This window comes from Aedes albopictus, chromosome 3, assembly GCF_035046485.1.
Source record: "Aedes albopictus strain Foshan chromosome 3, AalbF5, whole genome shotgun sequence".
Taxonomy (NCBI): domain Eukaryota; kingdom Metazoa; phylum Arthropoda; class Insecta; order Diptera; family Culicidae; genus Aedes; species Aedes albopictus.
Genome location: NC_085138.1, coordinates 374,637,568 through 374,650,950, shown reverse-complemented (window position 1 = coordinate 374,650,950; position 13,383 = coordinate 374,637,568). Strand labels below are relative to the sequence as shown.

The window sequence follows — 13,383 nt, the reverse complement described above, 5'->3', positions numbered from 1 at the left end:
ATATATGATGTAGAATAGGATGCTAAAGTGGAGGCCATACCCGACTAGATGAACATAACAATAATATATCATAATTATATCTTAATGTGATATAACTAACAAATTATGTTATAATTTTGTTATGACATGGACTGTTTCAAACTTTTTCAAACTAAATTATAAGAAAATATATTATAATCTTTTGTAACTAGTTTTGTTACAAATAAATCAGAACAAACTCTGTTATAACTTTGTTATTTTTGCAACTGAACAAAATAATCAGTTGCAAAAATAACATAATTATATCAGAATATGAAATAATTTTAATTTTTAGCTATATTACAAAAAATGAGAAATTTGATTAAGTATTCGTTTTTTTTCATTGCTTGTAGAGCAAAAGGTCGATGGATAGCAGGTAAAAGATCAGAAAATGTTTATAAGGAAACAGCTTTATTCTATGTAATTGAAAAATTAAAAAAAAAACATTCAATTGCTGTTGAGGGGCTGCAGTTTTGCTTGTTTTTCATTGCGTAGAATGCCGGAAGCGTATCCGGCTACCCTCAAAACTGAAAAGTACTCATATTTTTTCAACTTTGAACCGATTTAAGTGAACTTCAACTCGTTTGAATAAGACATCTTTTTTATTGATTGGTTATGCGAATAGAACGATTGGGTTACGCGGTATTCCCAAAAGTCCAAATTTTCTGGAACATATCCTTATGCTATTGAGGGGCCCAGATGCAAAGAGGTGTAAGTGACCGTTTTGTCGAGTTTGAGCTGAACATATCAAAAAATCATCAGATTTCAAGCTCACAGGAACTTTTTAAAGATTATTTTTATGATGATTAGAAAAATTACAGTAAATCAGAGAAAATTGGGTTGATATTGAAACTCCATACATTTTGAATGGGATGAAAAACTGGTGAAAAACTGGTGGTCCTCTATTCTAATATCGGCGTTGTTGGAGTTAGCGTATTGAAAAAAATATGGTCTCTCGTGAAACATGCTTCGTAATTACACTGTTGAAAACGCTTTGACATCCACGTGCAGCACAACAGAACATGTGCTCGATGAACAAATTGAGATTTGAATTATGAAAATGCTACGGTCAACCTTGGCTTGGTCAGCCAAAGCAAAATCAAGAAATTGACATTTATGCTTCGTAATGATTACTTTGAAGTCAATACTTTGGGCCTAGGCTGGGCAGATATGCTATTGGTGATTTGATGGTGCATAAAGAAGAAGAAGAACGATGGTGTTTTGAAAAATCCTATCCCTACCACACAGGAGAAGATTTTAAAATGTCTTTATAAAATCTAAAACAAAATCTAATTAAAAACGTTTTGATGTACGGTGTAAGACTTTGGACGGACTACATATTGAACGTATAAATTTAAATTTAACATTTTTTTTTCCTTGGTAAGGTACTTAATTTGTACCAATCACCAATTGGGTTTTTTAAATTAAGAATAATATATTGATTTTTTGATTTTATTCGAAAGAGCACCTTTTTTTAAGCCAGTATGATTTTTTTCAGATTTTTTAAACTTTATTTTGATACCTTAAGCTTCAATTACAAAAAGATTTTTTGAAATCACCTTTTGACAGCTGGGCAATTGCTTGACAGCTCCGCCCAGTACGAAATGCGACGAGGGGTGATTCGACAAATCGATCCCATACAAACTTTAAATCGATTTTTAAATAGGTTCCCGGGCACCAAAGTTCATGAAAATTTGGATTTCGGCTCAGTTTGGCATGTATAGATTGTGAATATGGAATTATCTCAACACCATTAAAGATTAAAGAAGCCAATTGCAGCTGGTCTATGGAAAATTCCACGTGTATGGCAATTCGGGTTTTTTCTTAACTCACGATGACCAGATTGGTTCAGTCGGATTTGTTTTTGATGGAAAAAATAAATCTGGATCAAATGAGATCAATATTGTCAAAATCGGAGAAAATTTATCGCAGATATAACCATTACATAGCTTACCTTCTTTATTTTATTGTCTGCTGTTTCATATTATGAAGTAGAAAATAAAGGCATTGTAACTTCTAGAAATTTCATCAGACTCTTCCGTATTTTTTATTTTATTCATTGCTATAATTTGAGTTTTGGGTAAATATAGCATCATAGCTATTGATATGTTTATCTTTGTATTAATTTCCTTCTTTCAATATCCCAGTTCCGTTACGGTGCCAAATTCCTATCACTTTTCTACGATTCCCAATTCTTATAGGTTAAGTAAAATTTTAGCTTCTAAAAGTGATACATCTGCAAATGAGTTCTTTTTATCTCAAAATTGAGTAAACTTAGTTGAAATTATATGTCATGTCATATGTACTGCTATTCTAACCTCTAATTATAACGTCAAAAAGTATCGAACAGACTATGTATTACGAAGTAATGCATGTTAGTGAGAGTGGAGATAGCAAATATGGTACCTACTAAATAATTCTAATCAATAAAAATGTCAACTATACAGACAATTCTGCTCAATTGATGATTGCATTTGTCTATTATAACTTTTTTTTCTTTCGGTCTATTATTATTCGATCATATATTGTTTGACATTATGTCATAAATATCTTTTTTCATTACTAAAAATAATCTAAAACAGGATAAAACTAAACAGCATCTGCAGAAGTAATCATATCGGCATATGGTATAATTACCTTTTACCTTCGCTCACGTAGGTACGTGTATAATCGCCGTTCTCACAACGCGAACAAAACAAAAAATTAAATAAAATCATCTCCGGATCTCTCCGGATCTGGAAAGGATCTTTGTCGCCGCCAAAATGCACCCCATGACGAAGCTCAATCATAAATAGTCGACTAGCAACTTTTTAGTCGTTCTCTTTGTTCCGAAACAGCCGACGACGGGCCCTGCGAACGCCACCACTGTTATTAGTGTTACAGTGCACATGTCTGCGCACCGCGATAGCGCTGTTGGTAAGAGAGAGAGGTTCGTTGTTTGATCTTGCATTCAAATCTCTGTCTATTTTTGTCCTGCGACTGGCAAACATGAAATGGGGGAATAGGGAAACTGGCAATACGTAGAACCAGTAAAGCTTCTATCGTCTTTCACTGCAAGTGCTGTGATAGCCTCATTGGTAAATGCGACTGGAAATTTACGATAGCAGGATTGGAGGTTCAAATCCCGTCGATGTTTGTAAGTTTTATAATGAATTCGAAATTTTTTTTTATGTGGCCTATTATTTTCTAAAAATAGAATAACACACTTAAAATAATTACCCAAAAATGAGTAAAAAAAGTTAGTTTTTACCCTACTTTTTAACTAATTTAATAACTCTTTAATATCAAAATTTGTTATTGAAATATTTCCCAAATTCACTGTTATTAAGTTGTTATTGCCACTAACAAAACATGTTATTAAATTGATTTTTCAGGAACAAATTTTTGTTATGTGACTTGTTATTTTGCCGCTTATGACAGACAAGTTTATAACTCAATATGTTATGTTAATAACATGAAAATTACTAATTCCATTATGCAGTTATTTTGCCAAAATAACGCATTTTGTTATGCTGTTGTTATTCTCTTCTGCTCGGGTCAGCTTCCCATTCATCCATGTGTTGTTGTTGCCGCACACTGATTTTAGAGTCCCTTGTTCGGCTGTTTCATTTTCTGTAAAAGTTCGGATTACCGAAGTTCAGCACAGTTTTACCGAAGTTCGGTTATTTTTTATCGAACGTTCGGTAAACATTGCCGAAGATTCGTTAGAGTTTACCGAACGTTTGGTAATTTTTCGCCGAACTTCGGTAATGTTTTGCTGAATATTCGGTAATCTGAACTTTTACCGAAAATAGAACAGCTGAATACGGTACTTTATTTTATGTGTGCGTGCTGGTTAGAGCATGGGATAATGATTGTTACCTTGATAGAGTTTGGGTTCGATACCCGCCTCCACCTGTATTTCTTTATAAATGTATTTAGGTCAATGATGCCGCCACAGCTGTCATGGCCAGTCTGAAAACAGAACAAATAATGAGAGGCCAGCGCGACAAGGCACACGCATACACGCGAAATTCATTTCCAGATTCCAGAAAGCCAATACAATTTCCTGCCACCAAACAATTTTGTTAAAAAAAAAACATGAATAGTTCAACAATTGGACTCCACGGGGTCCACACGGAGATAAATAAATAGTAAATACAAACGTTTTTTGGTTTATTTTAAATGGAATTTAAGGTTGTGTTTAGCACAATCGACATTTTAGTTAAATTTAATAAACAACGTTTATTGAACCAAATGAAAATATGTTGTTGTTATTTTTTCTTTGTTAACTGAGAGCTTCCGCTGCCAATCATCATGTTACATGTTTAAATCGTGTCGCAAACACGAAGATTCACTATAACCAAGGAAGTCAATGAAATTTCCTTGCAAATTGCGATTCATCCAGATGACCATACGGCCTAATGATCCTGCATCATTTAAGTTTACACATATGCAGGTGGTAGCGTTTGATTATAACAACAGTTCTCATGATTTTTTCATATAAATCGCTTCACAGATGATCTGCTTTTGTACAAGCTCTCTTAGGCGATCGTTTTCTGACATGACGTTCATCATTTTCTCATTCCACGTTTAATGCGATGTGATTCCTGAATTCATTAATTTCATCGTGTTTAGCTCTGGCGAATGTTAGCAGGAAAACAAATCCAACCGTGTAGCATACACGATTTTCATCTATGCAGGCATTTTTTTTTTTCATTTTTTCTGGAAAGTAGATATTATTGAAGATTATTGTTTCATGTATCTAATATTGAAACACTTATGCGTATCTGGAAATACCTCTGGTGAATTCTTATATGCTTTAAACTCACTAGCTAAACAATCAGTGAAAACTAATCAATGGTGGAACTAAACAAGACCAGGATGAGCTTGCGGCGAGGCTAGAGGAATGATTTTAAACTGGCGATCCGGTTGAATTTTCCTCAAACAAAATTTTGGTTTGGTTTTACCGGACTGTTTGGTGAAGCAAACCAACAATCTACTTTGAATTAACCAACACATAAATGAAGCACTCAAACCGAACTTTAGTAAAACAAACCGTGATATTTGTATCAAACAACAAATTTATCAATTTGTTTTTACTCGGACGGATTTTACCAGTCGGTGTTTTTCGTTTGAAAACAATCAATTTTTAATTCAAAATAACGAATAATAAAGATGTAAACCCAACAAACAGGTTTGTTGTTTCAAATCAGTGAAGTTTTTCTCCGTGCAGATTGTATTTTCTTACCATGTTAAATCGGTGACAATGGTTGACCCCCTTAGATTTAACCAATAGTGGTCTCCCAGTCTTGTTTAGATGGAAGGTTTACCAGTAGAAGCAGATTTGAGTGGGAAATTTGAGAATAAATGCTATGGGCCACTATATGTTAAGGGTCCACTATTGGATGAAATACCCTATGCTGTTCTGAGAAATTTCACGCTCTTGATTTGAGTAAATAGTGGTTCTCCGACTTTAGCCCTAGTCGTTTTCATCACTGCTCACCAATTTCAAACTCGATATTACAAAAGTTTCATGTTTTGGTGTATCTTTTTTCTTAAATCAACATGAAACAAACGCTAACTTGTCTGAACAACTCTCATATGAATAAATATACTGCATTTGAGCTCTAACTCTTTTGAACTTTTTCATGAAGCCACAAAGTATTGTTTTGTTGCATTAGAACAAAATTTCACGAATCTCTAGAAGTAAACAATTAATGATAGTGGCATTCTTATTTTGTTCTTGCACACTTGCAATCAGTGCACAAAATTTTCGAGCATACGCGTTAAAGGTAACTGAGTGGCAGTATTCATTCACTTGCCTGCATATTCATAGTCAGCTGCTCGATACTCGTTTGTCAACTGAATAAAAGTCAATGAATATTTCTTAACATCAGACGAAGTGTTAAATTGCTGATAAAATATTGGGTTTCTCATTAATGTTTAGACTACTGTGATAATTTGAGAATCCACTGAATCATCATTTCCCAGCGAAATTTGACACTAATCAAACTTGTTTTGTTTACCTGTTGTGCATCCGACGCCCCTGTCGTAAACTCAACCGAGCTTGTGTATGCCAGCCGCTGCAAAGTCGTGTGCGAAATTCGACTGTGATGATAATGAATTTCGGCTGAGTCTAAATGGGTGCAAATGTCGCAATATTTACGGTTCGACAACATGTGATGATGCTTTACATAGATCTTGTCCCATTCGATTGTCGTAGAGTGTTTTTGGTGGAAATCGTAGCCATAAAAAAAGGGATTAAGAAGATGTTTCTTGATCGGCTTCATACTGAATGACTTCGAATTGTCTGACTGTGAGAAGAGGAAAAGAGAAAATGAATATTTTTGTTTTGAAAATTGAGTGCAGAAATAATCAAATTCCTGTCAATGACTGTGAACATTTTGCACCCTGACCACAAGCTCAACATATTCCGTAACGGCTTCGTGCTACGAGCCGAAGTGTGTCTGGATAAGAACGAGAGCCTCTTGACGTATCAACGTGAGGTGATTGAAAGGTGGAAGCAGCACTTCGACGAATACCTGAATGGCGTAGATACCACAGCGTGGCACTGAGGATCAAGGCAATGGAAGCACGACGAATGATGGGAACCACCAATTACCTCGAGTGGAGTTAAGGATGCAAAGGGATAAACTATGTTTTGATAAATACAACAAAAGTGGCTTTCTGAACGTTCTGATTTTTGTGCACGGAAAAAAAAAGTGAGTACGATATTCATTGATATATTTATGTATGTATATCACTTGTTGAAATGTTATTTTGAACGTACGAGACAAGCACCATCACCACCAGATGGATTAATCTGCCTTTTTGTTGTAATTTTCGCTCCTCTCTTTCCCTCGCTCGCTCGTCGTCGTCGTTCATCGTCGCACAACATTCGCTGCTGGATTGCGAGCACTTCGTTTCTGCTGGTGCTGCTGCTGCGGCGCGCGTTCGCTTCACTTCACTTCACAATACCTACTTTTTTTCTGTATGTCTTTCCTCCGAAACTCGACTCCTACCTCATCTACGGAAATCAGCAAAAGTAGTCGAGAGTAGACAGCCGTTAGGTGATCACACACGGCGCGCGGGCTCTTCTTTTCGATATTGAAACTTGGTGTGTTTTGCCGATACAGGATTTTTTTTTGTGTTCTTGTTTGGCGACGAGAGCAACTACGCTATGCAATAAGGGGTTTCGGAACACGGAATTAGAACGAGCGCGACCGACACCTAGAGAAACTGCGGCAGTTCGCGCGGATCGGATCGAATCGCATTCTTGCGCTATTGTTCTTTCGGTAACGTTGTTGCTGTTTCGAATGGAATTTGAATCGATTTGGGTTCTAACTGGAAGTGATCATCATCAATAGCAGCAGTAGTGAAAGCGTGATTTGCTGACCGTGACGGGCAGGGGTGAAGAAGTTCTATCATTTGAATGTGTCGCAATCGGATTTGAAAGTGAGAGCATCCCAGATGAATGGTGATTGGTGATCGTACTTAACGCTGATTGGTTCTAAACTTGACGGAGCGGGATTGCGAACAGGTGTCACCGGATTCAGTGCAACAACATTCAGCATTCGGAATCGATCGTAGGCGAGCAACAAAATGACGTTTCGAAGCGATCGTGTTCTTCTTGAGGGTTCTAAAACTTTGTACGATCGCGAAGGGTGACAGTGGATGAAGAAACGAGTTGAACAGTCAATTAGAGGAATTGATTGAAAGTGTGAGAAGTTGAAGTTGATCAACGACATTTCAAAACTAAGTGACGGAAGCTGATGATTTTTTGTGGATCGACCTTTTCAGTGAAAGTGTAGTAAAACTATCCAGAGCAGCAAGTGTCCAAGAAACTGCGGTGAGTGTGTCAACAATTCGGGTCTACAGAACCCGCAGAAACCAGAAACAACGTCTGCGGCGGCGTGTGGAGTGACAGAAGCGAAAAGCATACAAAAGTTACGCAAATGAATGAAACCAGTTTCCAGTAAAAGGAAAAGTGAGAAATAATTTCAGTCTTTTTTCGTAGTCGAAGCCCAACTACACAATTGACGAAGTAGTGAGTGAAGTGGAGAGCGAAAACAAAAAGGTTACGGAATCGAAAAGAGGAAACCGCGTGACGGCGGTACCGAGTGTTGTTTCACGGAGGAAGAAGTGCCAGGCTGGGGCCCAGCGTGCCTCGCGCTGGCCTCAAGAGAGTGTTGAAGCATAACTTGTGCACGGCTGCCCTAACTTGCAAGACGGCGCGCTGGCTGACTGTGGAGTTGAAGAAGAGCCCAAGAAAACCCTGCGCGTTCATTACACAAAATAGACCTGTGCCCGTCGCTGTTGGTTGGCTGTTGTTGCTAGTGTTGGCCACCGAAGAGCGATCGCGCCAAAGTAGGCCTAGGAGAGCAGCACCGCAGCTAGCCTACTTGGGGATCCAGCATAAACTTTTACTTTCGGTTTTGCGCGATCGTGGACGTCGCCGTCACCGTCTGCGCGCGCGGGGCGTGAGCGTGAGGAAATCGATGTTGTAACTTTCGAACGCGCGAGCCGATCGCGCCCGCACGACATGGCGCGGCGGAGGCGCTGCAACATTATTATTTCTCGTTTTTCTGTTTTGTTACGAAACATTACATAAGCGATCTTCGCGCTGCCGTCGAGAGAAAGACGAAGAAAGGCGCTTTCCCGTTTGTCTCGCGTGAGGCAGTAGCCGAAGTGAAGGGTCTTCCGGCCTCCGCTGGTCCCGCCGGAAGTGACTGTGAACTGGAAATTCGTGAAGAAATCGCCTGTGGGGATACGCGCGAGAACTTGAAGTAGGCCGTGCAGGGTTGTGCTTAAACGATAGAGTGGCCCAAACTTGTAAGAAAAAAGTAGAAAGTCAGAATTTTGGAACTCAAACTCCAGAAATGAAGGTTTTAGTGGTGCTCGAATTGTGTACGTCAACAGTTTTGATATGCTGTTTGGGAAAGAAACTTAGTCCTTTCCTAATGCATACATTATGTTAACTTGCATAAACACATCTAACCAGAGAAACATCAGCTACTAGAACTTTCATTCCATAGGATAAGGTTCAGAACCTCAAAGTTGTCCACTTTTGAGCCACTATATTGGAACACCTCCAGAGGGAAGTCCAAAGCGATCACGTTGCGTCATGGCTTTCTGCGTTCTTCCTCCAGCTCAAATCAACTCTATAAAACAAAAGAAATCATCATTGACCATAAAGTCGTCATCGTCGTCTATCTCTAATTACGACCATTTCATGAACTTCCCAGAACTGCCGACCATCTTTGCCATCGATTCAACGCAACCAACGCCGCGCCAATTCGCTCCGGAAAGATCGAGTTTTAAGTTCTGAGCTCGAAGAAAAAGAAAACAAGTCCAGGTAAGTTTAACTGTGTTCGACGCCGACGACGAAAGTGTCATTGGCTCGTTGAAAGTGCAAACAAGCAACTTTTTTTCCTCCGCGTTTATTTTTTGCACCATTCTACAGCAGTTGCAAAATTGCAAAACGTTCAAATATTATTTATTGTATACTTAGTACAAACACTCGGGGAGGTACGCGACGACGTTCAGAGTTGGTCGTCGTCGAAGACATCGACAGCACGGTTTGAGCAATTTCTTTGCGGAGCTCGTTTTTCTATAGGGTTTGCAGTTTTTTTTCTGTATAAGTTGGTTCACCTACCTATACTGTAGCCTACTCACTCTCTATAAGCGCCAAATGGAAAAAAGAATTCCACCCGATTGATGACGTCGGGGTTAGTTGGGTGGTCGTATGGTGTTGCAACAGTTAGCTATTTTGTTGCGCGATATTGTTTTCCAGCTCAGTCGTTGGCAAATGCCAATTCTTTTATTTCCCAGGTTGATTAGTCTTTGAGTGGGGTTTTCTCACCCTAATTTTATAGAATTAGAGTGTCTCCTGGTCTTTTTACGGCATACAGAATTATTACTTTCGATTTTAAACAAAAACAAAGCGCAATGTAGAACTAAGTTCGATTGAAATCATGTTAATACAAATGTGGTATTTTGTTCCAGTGTACTATGCTCTGTGCCGCTAAATGTCATGATCATGATTTGAATGTCACGTGACTTTGACAATAGGGTCCTAAAATCAAAGACGAAATCTCGCTTATATTGAATAATATGATCAAGCATTGTATTCTAATCGGAATTGTGCTTAACTCGATCTCGAAAAATAAAGGAATAGTAAGAAAATTTGAAATAACTAAAATGTTTAATAGTTCTAGTTTGACATTTGAGGTCGACTTTGACGTGATGGAACTCGGCATTTTTCGCACTGAGGATTCAAAAATGTTCATATCTGACATACACGATGAAAAAAAAAAACACTCAAAGTGTGTGGTGTAGGAGTGTAGGACTGTTCATTGTTTCGTATCTCATGTTCCCCAGTGCAATATTTCGACAAACACCTGTTTTGGTGACTATCATAGAGATTGGTGTTCCCTAAAAAAAATACACATTGCGCTTAGGAGGGTGCAATCAGCATTTTTCTATTTCAAAAAAAAAATGACATTTTACAAGACTTATGCCGTTTTTCTTTTTGATCCAGTTCCAACCTAGGTTGGAACTGGATGAGATCACAGTTTCAACCCCAACCCGACTTCGGTTTCGCTTGTACTAAAGTTTGTTTGGCGTTGTTTGTTTACACATTTTCCGCCAATCCAGTTCCAACCCGGGTTAAAAAAGAAAAACGGCATTAGCCAGTCTAGATGTTGCAGTAGTTGTCAGAATGAATCGAACTTTTTGTTGAATTTATTGGACAACTACTATCTCCGTCGGGCATTAGACTCAATGAACTGACAACAATGGTAGACAACAAACTATTTTACCTTTGAAAAAGGCCACATCAAATGGCGGAAACGTCAGGCAAACTAAAGCAATATCGTCTAATAGGCTCAAATATACGTAAAAAAAAAGTTTAAGTCGCGAATTTCATGTTTTTCAAACTATGGTTTTAGTTCTAATTTTGTGATTACATATTAAACTAATATGCAAATCATAATCTGGGTTTGATTCGGTCTTTTCTCCCATTTTATCTTAAACACTACCTTGTCGTAACCTAACAAGAAATGTTTGATTTCATCTGTAGACCATGGTCTGTAGAATTTCTTGAATTCTCATAGCGAATTCTCAGCTAGAATTTCATCAAAGAAACCTCCAGGAATTTGTTTGCAATTTCCTTCAGGACTTTTTTTAGATTTTTCCTGGAGTTCCGTAAGAAATTTCTTCGGAAATTCTTTGCCATTCCTTAAAAAAATCAATTCTCGGAAAAAATCCTTAACAGATTGCAGAGAACTTCCTCTAGCCAATCCTTCGGAAGTTTCATCAAAGATAACTCCAGTTATTTTTTCAGTAATTCCCCAAAAAAATCTGGCAGGAAATTCTCCAGAGGTTCCTCAGAGTATTTATCCAGAAATTTTTCCAGCAATTGCTTAAGAAATTCAGATTTTTTTACAGGAATGCTTTCTGAAAAAAAAATTGGAGCTCCTCGAAAGGTTTCCTTCCGGAATTTTTACGGAGGTTCTCTTGGCCATAACTTCACAAATTCCTCTAGAAATTTTGTTAAGAGATTCTTGTAGAAGTTCCTCCGGGGGGCTTCTCAGAAGTTCCTAAAATATTCCTCCAGGAATATTCTCTTGGGATTTAGTGAAACTTTTTTTCAGGTATGTTTTCAGAATTTTTTTCGGGGACGCTTCAGGAATCCCTTAAGAGATTCGTTAAGGAATTCTTTCTAGAAATAACTTCCGCAATTATTTCTTGGCAGGGACATCTCAAGAAATTCTTTATGGAATTACTGCAGAGCATTCTCCACATTTCCAGGCATTCCACAGTGGGCAAAATCGAGCCAAAAAACGGAACTTATTTTTGCCGCTGGTTTGAAGCAATAAAAAGTATGTACCCCAAAGGAAAAAACCATGCTAAATCGATTGGTGATGGTCTCGTGACCGGCAGGTGACGGGAAGTGGCCTCTTTGGCCACTTTTTGGTACCGAACCTGGTTTTCCGGGTTCCGCACCAGGCTATTTTCAATCAAATCAGCTAAATATAGAGTGCGGCACATCATTTCATGTCTATTTTTGGTAAGGATGTTAGTGGTGACTATTTAAGACCTCACCGAGGTCATATGGCCACTTCCGGATCCTGGTCCAGTTCCTCCGGTTCCGGATTCCGGCCATTTCAAGTGAAGTCACCTAAGTATACAGTGCGACATATCAATTCATATTTATTTTCAACAGGCATGTGAGTAGTAACTGTTTGAGACTTCACCAAGGTCATATGGCCACTTCCGGATCCTGGTCCAGTTCCTCCGGATCCAGATTCCGGCCATTTCAAGTGAAGTCAGCTAAATATACGGTGCGACATATCAATTCATATCTATTTTCAATAAGCATGTCAGTGGTGACTATTTTATACCTCACCGAGGTCATACGGCCACTTCCGGATCCTGGTCCAGTTCCTCCGGATCCGGATTCCGGCTATTTCAAGTGAAGTTAGCTATATATACGGTGTGACATATCAATTCATATCTATTTTCAATAAGCATGTGAGTGGTGACTATTTGAGACCTTACCGGGGTCATATGGCCACTTCCGGATCCTGGTCCAGTTCTTCTGGATCCGGATTCCGGGCATGTCAAATGAAGTCAGCTATATATACAGTGTGACATATCAATTCATATCTATTTTCAACAGGCATGTGGATGGTAACTGTTTGAGACCTCACCGAGGTCATATGGCCACTTCCGGATCCTGGTCCAGTTCCTCCGGATCCGGATTCCGGCCATTTCAAGTGAAGTTAGCTATATATACGATGTGGCATATCAATTCATATCTATTTTCAACAGGCATGTGAGTAGTAACTGTTTGAAACCTCACCAAGGTCATATGGCCACTTCCGGATCCTGGTCCAGTTCCTCCGGATCCAGATTCCGGGCATGTCAAATGAAGTCAGCTATATATACGGTGTGACATATCAATTCATATCTATTTTCAACAGGCATGTGGATGGTAACTGTTTGAGACCTCACCGAGGTCATATGGCCACTTCCGGATCCTGGTCCAGTTCCTCCGGTTCCGCATTCCGGCCATTTCAAGTGATGTCACCTAAATATACAGTGCGACATATCAATTCATATTTATTTTCAATAGGGCCCATATAGCCGAGGCGGTAAACGCACGGGTATTCAGCATGACCATGCTGAGGGTGACGGGTTCGATCCCCGGTCGGTCCAGGATCTTTTCGTAAAGGAAATTTTCTTGACTTCCTTGGGCATAGAGTATCTTCGTGCCTGCCACACTATATACACATGCAAAATGGTCATTGGCAGAGGAAGCTCTCAGTTAATAACTGTGGAAGTGCTCATAGAACACTAAGCTGAGAAGCAGGCTTTGTC

The 13,383-nt window shown here is 38.8% G+C and overlaps 1 protein-coding gene across 4 annotated transcripts in view; it reads left to right on the top strand.

Annotated features, from left to right (window-relative positions):
- The first annotated feature begins 6,891 nt into the window (after nucleotides 1-6,891).
- Nucleotides 6,892-13,383, top strand: part of LOC109409855 (transcription factor Ken 2) — a 184,427-nt gene continuing 177,935 nt past the window's right edge. Inside the window, exons 1-3 of one of the 4 annotated variants that reach the window (XM_062855667.1) lie at nucleotides 6,892-7,849; nucleotides 8,018-8,077; nucleotides 9,246-9,355. The gene's annotated coding sequence lies outside the window, so the exon portion shown is untranslated. Of the gene's footprint in view, nucleotides 8,078-9,245; nucleotides 9,356-13,383 lie in introns of all 4 variants that reach the window. The other 3 variants (XM_029875059.2, XM_062855666.1, XM_062855664.1) reach the window with 3 other exon arrangements.